Raw genomic sequence first — 16,323 nt, forward strand, 5'->3', positions numbered from 1 at the left:
CTACAAAAAAAAGAAAATTACCGACCAATATCACTGATGAATATAGACACAAAAATCCTCAACACAATACTGGCAAACAGAATCCAACAACAAATTAAAAGGATCAAATATATATATATATATATATATATATATATATATAAATATAGAATCATTATATTGTATACTTGAATCTAGTATAGTGTTATATGTCAACTATACCTCAATTAAAAAAAAAAAGTCTCCTCAGCTTCAAACAGTTCACAAGCTAGTGGAAAAGTCCAACAAATAGTGGTTTAAGTAAGAGATTTAACTTTCTCACATGTCAAGAAATATAGATTAAGGCAACCTTAGGCTACTGCAGGTCCTTAGTACCACCAAGGACCCAGGCTCTTCTTTTTTTTCCTGTTCTGCTCCTCTTCATGTATGGTTTCTGTCTTCACTGTAGCTGTCACATCGCATCTGCATTCCAGGCAGGAAGAGGGGAAAAGGGCGAAAAGGAGAGTGCTAGCTCGGCCTCTGCCTTTTAACAGGAAAACAGTAGCTTTACTGGAAGCAACATTCAGTAGACAGCTGCTTACACTGACCAGAAAGGTCACATGGTCTGAGATATCACTTTTTTTCCTCCCTGTCACACCGTACTCTGAACACAATTTTTCAGTTAGTGAGAAAGAAAAGATATTGAGAGGCAACAACCCATCCACCCTTTTAGCTACACAACATGAATATGCACCCTTCTTCCGATATATAGAAAACTACATCCGTTTACTACTTGACCCCTAAGATCTCATCCATGTTCAAATCAAGGATCTCTAGCAGATGTGCTAGCCTTTCCATTAGGTCCAGCTGTGGCTCACATGGTAGATACCTACTGGACCATAGTAAAGAATAAACAGGATACAGCAATAAAAACCTGGAATGGAAAACACATGGCAGTACTGCTCCACAGCAAATCCTAAATCCTAAGTCCTTCTGGACAGAGGAGCAAAAGCTCCTTGCTTTTGGCAGAGCAATAAACTCTAGTCAGCCAAATTGGCAACACCTAATCCTGTTTTCTGGGAGACCCAAAGACCCTCTATTGTCCACTGTCCTTCAAGGCTTCTGGTCTGTCCTCTGGGGGATCCAGATGGGGATATTACAAAAAAATGCCCTTCTTTGAGGCTCTGAAGCTTTCATAATCCACTTCCTGTTGATATGAGTTAAGGGACCCAGGGATGGCCTTAAGAGTGGAAGAGAGCTAACCAAACTTGGGGTTTCTTGGCAATACAATTTATTCAAAAACTGTATAACTTCCAATCTATTTTTTTCCAGTCATTGCCATGTGCAAGTAACCACAGGCAAACATCTTGACACAGTTACTAAGCATGAAGATTTTCATTCTCTGGTTGTGGTCTCTATGCTGTCCCATCTCCTTAACTCTTAGCTTAATGGACACTTCTTAACACAATGAAAAACTATAGGCTCCAGTGAGTAAATGCATCATATATCTGATCTTTGTCTGGCAAATGAGAAAGCTTGGGGCACTGATCTTATATTAGAGCTAAGAGACCCCCTGCTTGTATTGGCTTTAGTTTTAGTGGATAGGAGCAACTGGCATTTTTAGGCCTGCAAGGCTCTAAATTATACGACCCTCAATCAGATTCCAGGTTGTAGCAAGAAGTGTCCCTTTGCAAAGCAGTCCTTCTTTCCATCTTTGCTTTGAAGACTGACTAGCTTAACCTGCATTAATCCTCTTTTTCAATATTTTGCTGAAAGCAGGAAGAAATGACGAGCACACACTGACATTCTGATTATATCCCTTATTGCTGTAGCTGTACTCCCAAAAGACAGTAAGTGGCACTAACCTTACGTTCACTACTACGTAACAAGGGCCACCAGCTTAAGGCCTGTAATGGTCAGGTCCATGTTAACAACACTCCCCTCTATCCCTGTCTTCCATTCAACTAATTTCACATCTTAGGTTGTGTAATTTTCAGTATCTCACTTCTGGCAACAACTTCTGTTGTTCTTAGTTATAAGTAACAGAAGCTGACTGTGGCTAATGAGGCAGAAAAGGTATTCATTAACAGTTTATTGCTCTAACTCAAGGAATTACTGTGAAGGCTTAAGAATCAGGCAGGCTTGAGGCTAAGCTTCCAGGAACAATGTCCAAAGACATACCATAGAACTGGCCTGATGACGAAAACTGCTGCTGCCTATGGAGCACTAGAAATAACTACCACTATTTCTACCCTTATGGAGCACAACATGCTATACTTCGGATGTTGCCAGAAACTCAACTTTACTACATCTGTTCCTGCTACCACAACAATGACACTTCTGGATCAGTAACTTGACTCTGTAACCACTGATGCTAACTCTTGCCAGCAAAATGAGTTCTGTGCCAAGCCTCTTTTCTCAAGCTCACTTCTGAATACAGTACAGGTAGTGTGCTGCACCTATGTTAAATATATGTGCCTGAGGTGCAAAGGAAACTGAGGAAATGAATATTCTAGATCCTATCCTGGGAATTTAGAACTCATAGAGATGGAAATTCCTGAAGTAAGACAAGGACATTCAAAAAGTGGTAAATAACCAGAAAAACTGTCAGATATTCATTACTCTATCCCTTCACACAATTTATCTTATTGTGCAATCTTTGAAATCAAATGGCATCCTACAATTGAATTTTTCTATATTCATTAATTGCTAATACTTTAATTAGGCCAAACATATTACAGGTATATTTACATGCAGTATACTATTTTTCACTGTGATTATTTTATTGATTATAAAATTCCTAACCTTGCTCTCTATATTAGATATCAAAGTACCAAAACAACATTAGCTTAGGAAGTTGTCAGATCTCAACAAGGAACCACACTAAGATCGTGATTATTTCCTGTATTTTAGGCCCCTGAAAAAGCTTCTCTCTTATGGTCATATTAAATGTATCATTTAAAAATTAATTTATTAAAATAAACATGTTTTAACTCAATTATGGCCCCAAATCAAAATTTAGGTCAAGATTTAAAAAAAATAATAAAAGAATAGAAGAGGAAGGTACACGTCCAAACTCATTTTATGAGTCCAGCATTAGCCTAATACTAAAACCAAACAAGCACACTATTAAGAAAATTATAGGCCAATGTCCCAGTTGAACATAGATGTAAAAACCCTCAACAAAATGGTAGCAAACTGAATTCAACAATACATTAAAAGGATCATATACCATGATCAAGTGGTATTTATTCCAGAGATGCAAGGATTTTTCAATATCAGTAAATAAATGTGAGACACCACATCAATAAAATGAAGGATAAAAATCATATAATCATGTAATAAATGCCAAAAAAGCAATTGACAAAATTCAACATCTGTTTATGAAAAATACCTCTCAACAAAGTGAGTACAGAGGGAATATACCTCAACATAGTGAAGACCATATATGAGAAGCCTACAGCTAACATCATACTCAATGGTGAAAACCTGAAAGCTTTCCCTCTAAGATCAGGAACAAGACAAGGATGCCTACCCACTACTTTCATTCAACACAATTTTGCAAGTCCTAGCCAGAGCAACCGGGCAAGAAAAAGAAATACAGGAATCCAAATTGGAAAGAAGTAAAACTGTCACTGTTTGAACATGACATGACATTATATAAAGAAAATCCTAAAGATTCCACCAAGAAACTGTTAGAACTAATAAATTCGGTAAAGTTGTAGGATACAAAAGCAATACAAAAATATCTGTTGCATTTCTATACACTAATAATGAATAGAATAAACATCAGAAAGAGATATTAAGAAAAAAATCCTACTAACAACTGCATACAAATGAATAAAATATCTAGGAATATATTTAACCAAGGAGGGAGAGACTGGGACCCTGAAAACTATAAGACACTGATGAAAGAAACTGAAAACACAAATAAATGGAAAGATATTGTGTCCTCATGGATTGGAAGAATTAATATTATCATTAAAATGTCCATACTACCAAAGGCAATCTACACATTCAATGTAATTTTTTTTTTTTTTTTTTTTTTTTTTTTGCGGTACACGGGCCTCTCACTGTTGTGGCCTCTCCCGTTGCGGAGCACAGGCTCCGGACACGCAGGCTCAGTGGCCATGGCTCACGGGCCCAGCCGCTCCGCGGCATGTGGGATCTTCCCAGACCGGGGCATGAACCCGTATCCCCTGCATTGGCAGGCGGACTCTCAACCACTGCACCACCAGGGAAGCCCTCAATGCAATTCTTATCAACATTTCAATGGCATTTTTCACAGAAACAGAACAATCCTAAACTTTGTAACATGAAAGAACCTGAATAGCCAAAACAATCTTGAAAAAGAAGAACAAGGCTGGCAACATCACACTTCCTCATTTCAAACTATACTACAAATCTATAACAATCAAAACAGTATGGTATTGGCATAAAAGAAAAACAGCACACAACAACCACCAAAAATGGAACACATAGACACAGAGAAAAGATCTGTGGTTGTCAGAGGTAGGATTGGGGTGTGTGTGTGAAACGGCTGAGGCTGGTCAAAAAGTACAAACTTCCAGTTATAAGACAGATAAGCTCTGGTGATGCAATGTACAGCATGGTAACTATAGTTAAAAATACTGTATTGTACACTACAAAGCTACAGTAATCAAAACAGTGTGGTATTGGCACAAAAACAAACATGGATCAATGGAACAGAATAGAGAGCCCAGAAATAAACCCATATACCTATGGTCAAATCTTTGACAAAAGAAGCAAGAATATATAATGGAAAACAGTCTCTTCAGCAAGTGGTGCTGGGAAAGTTGGACAGGTGCATGTAAAACAATGAAGTTAGAACACACCCTCACACCACACACAAAAAATAAACTTCAAATGCCTTAAAGACTTAGACATAAGACATGACACCATAAAACTCCTAGAAGAGAACAGAGGCAAAGCATTCTCTGACATAGATCATATCAATGTTTTCTTAGGTCAGTCTCCTAAGGCAATAGAAATAAAAGCAAAAATAAACAAATGGGATCTAATCAAAGTTACAAGCTTTTGTACAGCAAAGGAAACCATAAACAAAATGAAAAGACAACCTACAGACTGGGAGAAAATATCTGCAAATGATATGACTGACAAGGGCTTAATTTCCAAAATATACCAACAGTTGATAAAACTCAACAATAAAAAAAAACCCAATTGAAAAATGGGCAAAAGACCTAAATAGACATTTCTCCAAAGAAGACATACAGATGACCAATAGGCACATGAAAATCTTCTCAACATCACTAATTATTAGAGAAATGCAAATCAAAACTACAGTGAGGTACCACCTCACACCAGTCAGAAGGGCCATCAGGAAAAAATTTACAAATAACAAATGCTGGAGAGGGTGTGGAAAAAAGCGTACCCTCCTACTTGTTGGTAGGAATGTAAATTGGTGCAGCCACTACGGAAAACAGTATGAAGGTGCCTCAAAAAACTAAAAATAGACTGGGTCGATCGCCTGCGAGTCACGGAGGCACCTGCTGCAGTCGCCGCATCTCTGAGCGTGGCTGACAGCAAGCCCAAGCCCCCCAAGTCCCTAGGGGACCCCACGAAGGACAAGGCAGCCAAGAGGCTGTCACTAGAGTCGGAGGACGCCAGCAAAGGGGCAGCCACCACGGCCCGGAGCCCAGCGCCCTGGAGGAGGCCTTCTGGAGGTTTACAGTGCACTGGTACACCAGGGCCACCTGTAAGGAGATGCATGGCAAGAACTGGTCCAAGCTGTGCAGGGACTGCCAGGCGATGGATGGCAGGAACATGACCGTCACCGACGTGGACATCGTCTTCAGCAAGATCAAGGGCAAGTCCTGCAGGACCATCACATTTCAGCAGTTCAAGGAAGCTCTGGAGGAGCCGGCCAAGAAGAGATTCAAAGACAAAAGCGGTGAGGAGGCCACCCGAGAGGTGCACAGGCTCACTGAGGGCAAAGCCCCCATCATCTCGGGGGTGACGGAAGCCATCTCCTCGCTCACCGTGTCGCGGCTCACGGACACCACCAAGTTCATGGGCTCCCACAAGGAGCACTTCGACCCATCTGGAAGGGGCAAGGGCAGGGCGGGCCGCGTGGACCTGGTGGACGAGTCGGGCTACATGCCGGGCTACAAGCACGCGGGCACCTACGACCAGAAGGTGCAGGGGGACAAGTAGCCGGCGGGGCCTTCTCCTGTCGCCCGGTCCCCCCCGCCGCCTCACACTTCATTATATTCCTGTGCTTGCAGGCAGAACTCGGACCCAGGGCTGGACGGCCGCGGAGGCACCAGGCCTCCCTCCCCCGCGGGCCCGCACTCCCCTCGACCCCAGCTTTGGCCCTGACTCACCTTTCCTAACACAACTGCCTCGTCCCTGCCAGGAAGTGGGCAGATGATCCTTTCCAAAGTGTCTCCCAGGGCCAGACCACACCGGCCACTGGTTTGCAGCAAAGGGGGTGTTTTAAAGGAGCTGGTGGGCAGACGCTGTCTGGGGGTGCTGACCCGCAAGCGCCAAGGCACCAACCGGCAGCACCGATAAAGCAGACGGAGCCCCAGACAGGGCGCCGCAGTGCCTGGAGAGTACCACGCAGGTATGGGAGGCAGGGCACACCGTGCACGCTTGCACACCCATGCATACATGCACGCACCTATGCACACGCACACTAAGCACCCACAACGCACGCACACACGCACGCACACGCATGCACCCACACGCACTCAGGCACACAAACCGAGGACCAGGTCTGCACTGATGGCGGGCGCCGAGCTGAGGGCTGCAGTGCAAAGGAAGAAGCCTCCTCTGTCGACCAAAGTGACTCGAAGTGTGATGTCACAAGATTTCAAAATGGAAACTAAGGGCAATTCATTTCGCTTCTCTGAGAAGAAATAGGAAACAATGATGCATGTTTATTCTCAGAATGGCTCAGGGAAGACTCAGAATATTCTGTCTCTGTGACTCCCTCCCAGCAGCCCCTGTCTCCCGGCCCCGAGCGGGGAAGACCCCCAGGGGTCGGGCCCTGGACTAGAGGCTGCGGGTGGCCCACCGGATCTCTCCTTGCTCCTCCGGCCGCTGTGGTTCCTCTGGCCTCTCTGGAACCTCCGTGAGCGGCCTTCCCTGTCCTCCCCGCCCTGGAGTGCAGAAACCTCAGGGCAGGGCCAGGCCAGGGGAGGGCCAGAGGCCGGCAGCATCTGTGGGGTTTGGTTTCTCTGAGAGGCCAGAGGTGGGACCTCCTGCTGTCACAGTGGGCCCTTGGCAATGTGTCCCTTTGCATGGACATGGCCACAGCCTGGCGGGTAACGCTCTGGGCCCTGTGGTCCTGGTTTTGGTCCTGGGGGAAGCCCATGGCAGCCCCTGGGGAATGCTTCCCAGGAATCCAACAGCCCTGCCGCTATCTGTCCTGTATCCAGGGCAGCAGGCCAGTTAGGGGCACCCCTCCATGGACACACGGCCTGGCCCACGGCACAGGTGGCCGTGAGTGCCACAGCACTGCCATGGCAGGCACGTTGGTCATGGCTGGACCTGGGAGACCCCACCCACCCACACAGAGGGGCTCAGACCAGCGCTCCCAGCCGACACGGCCACTCGCACGGGGCTCCCCCTGGGATGTTGGTGGCCTCTGCAGACAGCTTCGTCCTGAGGCCCTGGCACCTCACCGCACTATCAACCAGGAAGTGATGGAGCACAGGCGTCCGGGGTCACTGTGAGGATGTGAATCGCTGCCATCTAGAAAGTTTCTAAAACTTGGGGATCCGAAGCTGCCCGGCCAGGCCCCCAATCCACCACCAGGAAACTGAGGCCCGAGGGCTGGGGGAAAGCAGGCAGGACACCGACCCCCACCCTGGGCTCCTCTCCTCCCTCCAGAGGCAAGAGTCACCTGGGGAATCACGTCTGCAGAGAACTCTGAACCTGCAGAGAACTCTGAACGTGCAGAGAGTTTCTGAGCACTAAGTTGATCACAGATGGGAAAGCCCGTGTTCCAGGGCCGGCCGGTTCCTCTCCGTGGACTCGGGACAGGACTCCTCCCCAGACCCATGCTCTACCCAGACGCTGCGGGTCTCTGCCTTCCCGACAGCCCGGCGCCCACCCCCCCCACCAGCCCTCCCAGCCGGTCAGGGGCTGGCCTGCCCGGGAGCACACGGGAGGTGTTCTGAGCAGAAGAAACCACGCCAGTGGCGTCCTGGTACGCTTCGTCACGCTGCCCCCCACCCCGGGGCCGGCCTGCGAGGCCGACACCACCCCGCTGCAGGAAACCATCTTCCCGATGGTTACAGCAGCACCTCCTCCTTGGGTTAAGGAAAGTCAACTGCACACAGCTGCCCCCGTGGCCATCCCTGCCTCAGCCCCGCACTTGCGGGCTCCCGAACTGCTGAGGCCGAGGTGTCTGGGTGGGTCTCAGGTGTCCCCAGCCCGCCTGAGGCTTCTTTCCCAACGTGTGGCTCTGGAAGCACATCTCCCGCTCAGGGCAGGAGGAAGCGGTGGCCCCCTCCCCGTCGGCTCTATCACGGCATCTGTGTGTAGCCCCAACACAGCACGTCGCTCGGGCTCCAAGCTCTGCACAGACACACGTGCCTCCCTCAGGCTCTGGACGCTGTGGACACACAGGCAGGTGTGCATCTTTGCTGCATGTTCTATGCAATACCCATTCGCTTCTACTAACTGCGGTTAACTAGAAACTACATGTCTCTCTGTGAACGAAGGAAACTGCACAGCAAGCCCGCCAGGAAGCAGGGACCCATGGTCAGGGCGAACCGTGCTGACTGCGCCGAGTGCCGGGACAGCAGAGCAAGCGTTTGAGAACACTGATCGCGCCACAGTACTTATTTATTTCTATTTAATGCTCTAGGATAAGCAACTAGGCAGTGGTCAGTTCACCGAAATTGAAGTTCAAATTACGTAAGTTTAAAATATTATAGGAAGAGATCTATATTTATACTGGAGTATTTTTTTTTTAAAGAAGATGTTGGGGGTAGGAGTTTATTAATTAATTAATTTATTTTTGCTGTGTTGGGTCTTCGTTTCTGTGCGAGGGCTTTCTCTAGGTGTGGCAAGCGGGGGCCACTCTTCATGGCGGTGCACGGGCCTCTCACTATCGCGGCCTCTCTTGTTGTGGAGCACAGGCTCCAGACGCGAGGCTCAGTAGTTGTGGCTCACGGGCCTAGTTGCTCCGCGGCACGTGGGATCCTCCCAGACCAGGGCTTGAACCCGTGTCCCCTGCACTGGCAGGCAGATTCTCAACCACTTCGCCACCAGGGAATCCTCCCATACTGGAGTATTTTTACACCTCGAATATCCTCAGTCTTAAGGTTTGAGGCCGATGAAAATTACAGTCAGGAAGAGGCATGCGGAGCCCCAGTGGCATCGCCTCCTGTCTAAGCTGCTCTATGTCCACGCCCCAGTGGCTGAGAGCTCAGGGCAGGCCGCGGTGTCCCTCTGAAGCACCAAGTGGACAGAGGCTCACACACCCGAAGCCTGGGCCTGGCTCAGCCACTGGCTGTCATGAATCAAATTTTAACGGCACACAGCCCCACCATGCACCGCGCAACGCCTGTGGCTGCTTCTGTGGCTACGCCGGCAGGGAGAAGATAAGTCACAGATGCCATGGCCCACAAAACCTACAGCAGTCACTGCCTTTAGGGGAGGCTGCTGGTGCTGCCTCCACCCCTGAGGACCCAGCAGGCTCCTTCCTCTGGGAGTGTTCCCACACAAGCTGGCACACCCCGTCCCACAGTGCACGCAGGTGGGGACACCGTAGTCACCTGTCCATACGCTCAGGTTGACAATTCAGCTGTACTGTGAAGTCACCACAAGGCTAGAATGTCCTTAGAACTCTGACCCTGAGTAGCTTCCTTCCACTGACTGACTACTGAGCACTCTGTGAAGTCCCGTGGCTTGGGCGTGTGGAGAGCGTGGCTGGTGGTGGCCCCGGGCAGTACCGGGAGGTGGTCGCCCGGCACTTTGAGATGCTTTGGTTAACTCTCTCTCTTCCCCAAACCAAGCCAAACAACAAAGGAAACGCACATAACTCAAACTTGAAAGGGAGCATATGCTACTAGTTTGAACTAAGTTTTTTTCAGGAAAGGGAAATAAATGTATATATAGATGGGGGGGAGCTAAAAATAGAGTTGCCATATGATCCAGCAATCCTACTCCTGGGCATATATTTGGAACTATAATATGAAAAGATACATGCACCCCTATGTTTACAGCAACACTATTCACAATAACCAAGACACAGAAGCAACCTAAATGTTCATCAACAGATGAATGCATAAAGAAGATGTGGTATAAATACACAGTGGAATACTACTCAAACACAAAAAAGAATAAAATAATGCCATTTGCAGCAACATAGATGGATCTAGAGATTATCATACTAAGTGAAGTAAGTCAGAAACAGAAAGACAAATACCATATGATATCACTTACATGTGGAATCTAAAATATGACATAAATAAACTTATCTAGAAACAGAAACAGACTCAGGACATAGAGAACAGACTTGTGATTGCCAAAGGGGAGGGCCGGTATGGGAGGGATGGACTGGGAGTTTGGGATTAGCAGATGCAAACCACTATAAATAGAATGGATAAACAACAAAGTCCTACTGTATAGCACAGGGAACTATATTCAATATCCTGTAATAAACCATAATGGAAAAGAATATGAAAAAGAATGTATATATGTATAACTGAATCACTTTGCTGTACAGCAGAAATTAACATAACATTGTAAATCAACTACTTCAATAAAATAAATTTTAAAAATACTGTATTGTGTATTTGAAAGACACTAACAGTAAATCTTAAAAGTTCTCATCACAAGAAAAAAATTTGTCACTGTGTATGTCATGGATATTAACTAAAAACTTATTGTGGTAATCATTTCACTATATACACATATATGTTGTATACATAGTGAAATGATTATATATAACCATTATGTTGTACACCTAAAACTAATACAATGTTGTATGTTAACTATTTGTCAATTTAAAAAATCTTTCAATGGCATGGTTTGTAAGAGTGTGAAAATCATAAAGGCATTTAGGATATAAATAATTTATAGGACATTAAAATATTTAACTGCAGTTATAAAAAGTCTCTAAATATATAAAACACAAAAATACAAATGAGTTTAAATAGAGAACTTGCATACAAAATTTTCTTTTTTTTATAATTAATTTTTTATTGGAATATAGTTGCTTTACAATGTTGTTAGTTTCTACTGTACAGCAAAGTGAAACAGCTATACGTATACATATATATCCCTCCTTTTGGATTTCCTTCCCATTTAGGTCACCACAGAGCATTGAGTAGAGTTCCCTGAGCTATAAAGCAGGTTCTCATTAGTTATCTATTTTATACATAGTATCAATAGTGTATATATGTCAATCCCAATCTCCCAATTCATCCCACCCTCCCCCGTCTGCCGTTGGTGTCCATACATTTGTTCTCTATGTCTGTGTCTCTACTTCTGTTTTGCAAAAAGATGATCTATACCGTTTTTTCTAGATTCCACATATATGTGTTAATATGCGATATTTGTTTTTCTCTTTCTGACTTACTTCACTCTGTATGACAGTCTCTAGGTCCATCCACATCTCTACAAATGACCCAATTTCGTTCCTTTTTATGGTTGAGTAATATTCCGTTGTATGTAAGTATCACATTCTTCTTTATCCATTCCTCTGTTGATGGACATTTAGGTTGCTCAAAATTGTTTTCTTTAAGAACCTCTTCCTGACCCACCAAGTTTGGGATTTGGAGCTCTGCCTATGTGCCTGAACAGTCCCTCTACCTCTCCTGATATGGCAGCCAAAGGACAGTGACTGAACACTATTGTTTATCTTCTAATATGGTGATCTAAGTTCCATAAGGACTGACCACTGTTCTATTCTTAGTGCCTAGCACAACAGGTATTGAATAAATGGTTGTTGAATCACATTAACCTACCTTAGAATACAAACTATAAAGATAGTTTAGGGCAAAGACGAATATAACACCAAAGGACAGAAGTATAAAAACACATCTGAAATGAAGAATAGCTTCCTAGAGCTTTTTTTTTTCTCTTTCAGTACTGTTCTCTATTATTTTCCAATTAAAACAAAAACAAAAAACACCTTATTTTACAATCACTTAGGTAACACAATGCAAAGAATATATTTAACCTTTTTTTCTTCAGCAATATCCACTCCGTGAAATATGGAGAAGACTCACGATATAGGCCTCTGATCTCAAAGAGCTCAAATTCTGGGGACCCTGTTAAATATGCAGATATCCTCTGCTTTTCTGCACAAGCACACTAGCCAGAAAATATGTCTTCTTAAAGCCTCTGACCTTGAAGCACATATCTCAAAAAACTTCTTCCATCCATAGGCAGAAATGTTTATCCATCATCCTCCATCTTTACTAGTTCATCATTCATCTCACCCATGTTTGTTTTAATTCTCAGCAATATAATATTGCTCTCTGGTGACTTTGAGATCCTTTGTAGGTGGCATGAATGCTAAAATGGTTGCATTGTGGTACATCAAATCCATGGTATGAGATTATTCATCCATTTAAAACAAACAAACAAAAAACAGCATGCTACGTGTTCTCTAAACCCTATCTAAATGGTGTGCTGCATAAAATCTTGTAAAAGGATAAGAGAAAAGGAAGAAAAGCAACTGTCCAAAGGTCCAAAGTATATTGAACCACTAGGGAGAAAAATGATGATGGAACAATAAAGGTAAACTCTGGATCAGAAAGGGTATTTTTTCCTACAATTAACGAATATTCATGAATAACTATAGATAAAATAATGAGTGAGACAGTTCCTGCCCTCAGGGAGTCTAATATCTAGCACCAGAGAGAGAAATAAAGCACATACACACATCACAAAGATAATACCCAATGGCAAGCTGGGTTAAATACTCTGAAGGGAGATTACAAGGTACCATGAGAGCATATGAAAGGGTATATACTGTTTTTAAAAAAATGTATCACACATGTTCAGAATCATGCTCCTATTTTGTTTGTCTTACATATATGCCAGAGAGGAAGTTAAAAAAACATGGATAGGGACTTCCCTGGTGGCGCAGTGGTTGAGAGTCAGCCTGCCGATGCAGGGGACACGGGTTCGTGCCCCGGGCCGGGAGGATCCCACATGCCGCGGAGTGGCTGGGCCCGTGAGCCATGGCCGCTGGGCCTGCGTGTCTGGAGCCTGTGCTCTGCAACGGGAGAGGCCACGGCAGTGAGAGGCCCGCGTACCACACACACACACAAAAAAACATGGATAATGCTACTCAGAAACTAAGTAAATATGTAGCCCTAAAGTCTTGAGTTTTCTTGGTACCATCTATAACCATACATTTGGTTACTGTCTATGGAATATATGTTTGATAAAGGCCAACACTGAAACCGGTTGACCAATATCCATATTAGAAAGAGGGCTTTGAAAATGTCAATAGTCAATGACAAAGCAAGTATAGAAAAATACTGAAATTAACTCATTGTTCTAAGTCATAGTTAGTTTTTACTTTTCTACAGAAAACCTAGGAAGGCTAGAATGGACCAATGATGAGACTGATATGAATTAAAAATTATGATTAATCCAAATTCATGTACCTGTGATCATACCAAAAATAAAAATACAAAAAAAGTAGGGAATACTTGGAAAGAAAATCATTTTCCCAATTTTTTTTTTTTTTTTTTTTTTTGCAGTGCGTGGGCCTCTCACTGCTGTGGCCTCTCCCGTTGCGGAGCACAGGCTCCGGACGCGCAGGTTCAGAGGCCATGGCTCATGGACCCAGCCGCTCCGCGGCATGCGGGATCTTCCCGGACCAGGGCACGAACCCACGTCCCCTGCATCGGCAGGCGGACTCTCAACCACTGCGCCACCAGGGAAGCCCTCCCAATATTTTTTAGATTTTAAAAATAAGGAGTTTTTCTCAAATGATGAAATTATTATATCTATAATAAAGAATAGTGAAATTGTCTTCAAGGATAAGGAAAGCAGTCTTTTTTAAAAGGAAAAAATGAGAAATTATTTAGGATAAAGAGTTCTTTCTGCTAGTCAGTATTTAATTTCCACTGTAGATATTATTTAGAAGGGAGAAAAAAAGAGATGGATTGAGAATTTACACATACAGGTAATTACTTTTGCAGATGAAGTTTCATTTCATTATTTTCAGTTTCTATTATTTTTCATGTTGGGACTTTATCTGATCTTTTTTAGAGATACACAGTCACAACTCTATTTTCTAGCCAAGAAGAATTTTAATTCCTCTCATTCTGTATGTCAGTAAAGACATTGCTAAAATATGTGGAGGAATTTTACTTAAAGTAACTTCTTAAAACAGAGATTAAAGACTCAAATTTGTTCTATCTTAAACCCATAGGAATAAAGTAGGAAAAAGAGACCCATATATAACTTAACAGAAAGAATGAGGCCTTTATTAAGGCAATATAGCATTAAATACTAATAATCATGTAAGAGTCAAAATTTTCAATCTTGTGGGAAAATTAAACTATACAGAAAACCAAAAGAAAAAAAGAAACTTAAAACAATATTATCATATTTAAAACCAGGCTTCTGAAATGTAGCTATCAAATTTAGTTATCTGAAATAACCTAAATTTTTATTCATATAATAAAGATAATATTTTGCTGTAATTACCCATATAAAATTTTGGCTATAGTACACAGAAGCTCTAAAGATTATTATTAAGATTAAAGACAATGACTACAAATTTTCAATTTAGGATTAACCATGTTTATTGCCCTTAGAAATATAACTGGATCTGATAATTTCTGATAAATACTCATGAACTAAAAATAACTTTAAAAGCCCTATAGGACATGTACTACTAGATATTAAGATTTACTGTAAGGCTGTAGTAATCAAGACATTATGGTTTGTGATGCAAGGACAGAAAAACAAACTAATTGAAGAGATTATAAAGTCCAGAAACAGATGCACACATATATAGTTATTTGATTTTATGATAAAGGTGGCCCTACAGTGCAGTGGGGAAAGAGTGGTCTTTTCAATAAATGATGCTGGATCAACTGAATATTCAGATGTAAAAAAATAAATCTTGACGCCTATCTCATACCATATACAAAAATCAACTCTAGTTGATATAAACAACCAAATGAAAAAGACCAAACAATAAAGCTTTTGGAAGAATCATAGGATAATCTCTTCATGACCTTGCTTGAGACAGGAAAAGATTTCTTAAATAAGACTCAGAAAAATATTAACCATAAAGGAAAAAAGGGATAAACTGGACTACATTAAAATTAAGACTTTCTCATCAAAAGATAAAAACAGCAAAACGAAAAAGCAAGACAAAAAGCAGAAGATTCTTATAATATAAGAATAATATAATATATAATATAATAATATAATATAATATAAGAATATAAGAATTCTTATAATATAAGATTCTTATAATATAAATCCAACAAAGGATTTATATTCAGAACATACAAAGAATTTCTTCAAATCAATAATAAAAAGGCAGATAACCTCTTAGAAAAATGGGCAACGACTTGAACAGCCACTTCATAAAAGAGAATATCCAAATGGCCATTAAACAACTGAAAAGTCCTTCATTAATTACCAGAGAAATGCAAATTAAAATCACAATGTGATACCATTACATAACCACCAGAAACTCTAAAATTAAGAGATGCACAGTATCAAAGAGCTGGTGAGGATATAAAGCAACTGGAATTCTCAGATACCACTGCTGCAAGTGTAACTTAGTCTAACTACTTTGGAAAGCTGGTTAGCAGTACCTATTAAAGCTGAATGAACACATACCATATGACACGGAAGTTTCACTCATATAATATTCACAGAAATGTTGCTACACACAATGATAAAGATGAATCTCACAAATATAATATTGAGAGAAAGAAGCCAGACAAAACAGAAATCTTATATGATTCCATTTACATAAAGTTCAAACACTTTATTATATTAGGTTAAAATTGATAGTGTTAAAAGGACAGTAGTTATACTTATGGGGAGGGGCTGACGGGGAGGGACATCAGGGCATGAGGGGGCTTTTGGGAAAGTGGTAACATTACATAACTTGATGTGGATGTTGGTTACATGATATTTCACTTGGTGAAAATTCACTGGGCTATACTATTATAAATTGTGTACTTTTCTGTTTGTATGTTGTTTGTATCTTTGCTGTTGTTTCTGTCCCCCAAAATACTTCAGGGAATGAAAACCAAATATTATGTGAAATGAGAGTCTGCTGAAGCCCCACCAGGAGTTTGGAGGTATAATGGAGGATTCTCAACTATATTACCATTTTGTATAATCCCAATTCTTCTGAATTAAAATAGT

General features: G+C 42.4%; 1 protein-coding gene and 1 pseudogene across 2 annotated transcripts in view; one reads left to right on the top strand and one right to left on the bottom strand.

The window, feature by feature from the left end:
• The window catches only part of LYRM7 (LYR motif containing 7), a gene marked incomplete at its 3' end in the record, with an annotated part of 44,731 nt that overhangs the window by 12,397 nt on the left and 16,011 nt on the right, over positions 1-16,323 (bottom strand). The gene's annotated exons all lie outside the window — the stretch shown is intronic.
• LOC307052202 (tubulin polymerization-promoting protein-like) lies at positions 4,428-6,153 on the top strand (annotated as a pseudogene). Its single transcript has 2 exons — positions 4,428-4,470; positions 5,454-6,153. The product of its transcript is annotated as a tubulin polymerization-promoting protein-like (transcript).

The sequence above is a fragment of the Hyperoodon ampullatus genome (assembly GCF_949752795.1).
Source record: "Hyperoodon ampullatus genome assembly, chromosome: 4".
Classification (NCBI taxonomy): domain Eukaryota; kingdom Metazoa; phylum Chordata; class Mammalia; order Artiodactyla; family Ziphiidae; genus Hyperoodon; species Hyperoodon ampullatus.